Source organism: Schistocerca serialis, chromosome 5, assembly GCF_023864345.2.
Source record: "Schistocerca serialis cubense isolate TAMUIC-IGC-003099 chromosome 5, iqSchSeri2.2, whole genome shotgun sequence".
NCBI lineage: Eukaryota > Metazoa > Arthropoda > Insecta > Orthoptera > Acrididae > Schistocerca > Schistocerca serialis.
This window is the reverse complement of record NC_064642.1, coordinates 136,473,636-136,475,585: the sequence shown is the minus strand read 5'-3', so window position 1 is coordinate 136,475,585 and position 1,950 is coordinate 136,473,636. Positions and strand designations below refer to the sequence as shown.

Sequence of the window (1,950 nt, the reverse complement as noted above, 5' to 3'; positions counted from 1 at the left end):
TTTATCACTCTTGTGATCTTTGAGTATGTAATGGTATGAGAGCACATGAAACCGTGGGTGATGGCATGTGACCCCAATGGTGAAAATGGTTTGAGAATGGACAAAGAATCCAACCAGGATGTTTTGAAGATTACAATAAAATATAATTCTGTTCTGATTTGATATAAGTAAAATAGTGGGTACAGAGTGCTTTCTATCATGGTAATACTTAAAGATTTACCACATTCAGGAAATAGATGTAGTTTAAACCAGGATGATTCCCAAATCAGTTGTGTATTGTGTAATTACAATTAAATTATTTTTCCTCACATCTTGAAGTGTCAAAGATGTGCTCAACAACATTATGGGTAATGAACATAGATTGCTCATCATGCTAGTATCATGTCATCTGTTCAGCAGAATGAGATTTTCACTCTGCAGCGGAGTGTGCGCTGATATGAAACTTCCTGGCAGATTAAAACTGTGTGCCCGACCGAGACTCGAACTCGGGACCTTTGCCTTTCGCGGGCAAGTGCTCTACCAACTGAGCTACCAAAGCACGACTCACGCCCGGTACTCACAGCTTTACTTCTGCCAGTACCTCGTCTCCTACCTTCCAAACTTTACAGAAGCTCTCCTGCGAAACTTGCAGAACTAGCACTCCTGAAAGAAAGGATATTGCGGAGACATGGCTTAGCCACAGCCTAGGGGATGTTTCCAGAATGAGATTTTCACTCTGCAGCGGAGTGTGCACTGATATGAAACTTCCTGGCAGATTAAAACTGTGTGCCCGACCGAGACTCGAACTCGGGACCTTTGCCTTTCGCGGGCAAGTGCTCAGTTTTAATCTGCCAGGAAGTTTCATATCAGCGCACACTCCGCTGCAGAGTGAAAATCTCATTCTGGAAACATCCCCTAGGCTGTGGCTAAGCCATGTCTCCGCAATATCCTTTCTTTCAGGAGTGCTAGTTCTGCAAGTTTCGCAGGAGAGCTTCTGTAAAGTTTGGAAGGTAGGAGACGAGGTACTGGCAGAAGTAAAGCTGTGAGTACCGGGCGTGAGTCGTGCTTCGGTAGCTCAGTTGGTAGAGCACTTGCCCGCGAAAGGCAAAGGTCCCGAGTTCGAGTCTCGGTCGGGCACACAGTTTTAATCTGCCAGGAAGTTTCATATCTGCGCACACTCCGCTGCAGAGTGAAAATCTCATTCTGGAAACATCCCCTAGGCTGTGGCTAAGCCATGTCTCCGCAATATCCTTTCTTTCAGGAGTGCTAGTTCTGCAAGTTTCGCAGGAGAGCTTCTGTAAAGTTTGGAAGGTAGGAGACGAGGTACTGGCAGAAGTAAAGCTGTGAGTACCGGGCGTGAGTCGTGCTTCGGTAGCTCAGTTGGTAGAGCACTTGCCCGCGAAAGGCAAAGGTCCCGAGTTCGAGTCTCGGTCGGGCGCACAGTTTTAATCTGCCAGGAAGTTTCATATCAGCGCACACTCCGCTGCAGAGTGAAAATCTCATTCTGGAAACATCCCCTAGGCTGTGGCTAAGCCATGTCTCCGCAATATCCTTTCTTTCAGGAGTGCTAGTTCTGCAAGTTTCGCAGGAGAGCTTCTGTAAAGTTTGGAAGGTAGGAGACGAGGTACTGGCAGAAGTAAAGCTGTGAGTACCGGGCGTGAGTCGTGCTTCGGTAGCTCAGTTGGTAGAGCACTTGCCCGCGAAAGGCAAAGGTCCCGAGTTCGAGTCTCGGTCGGGCGCACAGTTTTAATCTGCCAGGAAGTTTCATATCAGCGCACACTCCGCTGCAGAGTGAAAATCTCATTCTGGAAACATCCCCTAGGCTGTGGCTAAGCCATGTCTCCGCAATATCCTTTCTTTCAGGAGTGCTAGTTCTGCAAGTTTCGCAGGAGAGCTTCTGTAAAGTTTGGAAGGTAGGAGACGAGGTACTGGCAGAAGTAAAGCTGTGAGTACCGGGCGTGAGTCGTGCTT

The 1,950-nt window shown here is 47.7% G+C and overlaps 2 non-coding genes across 2 annotated transcripts; both read left to right on the top strand.

Annotated features, from left to right (window-relative positions):
• Positions 1-1,344: 1,344 nt before the first annotated feature.
• Positions 1,345-1,419, top strand: Trnas-cga (transfer RNA serine (anticodon CGA)). The gene has a single exon. It is a non-coding gene; the product is annotated as a tRNA-Ser (tRNA).
• Positions 1,420-1,645: 226 nt separating this feature from the next.
• Trnas-cga (transfer RNA serine (anticodon CGA)) lies at positions 1,646-1,720 on the top strand. Its single transcript has one exon. It is a non-coding gene; the product is annotated as a tRNA-Ser (tRNA).
• Positions 1,721-1,950: the final 230 nt, after the last annotated feature.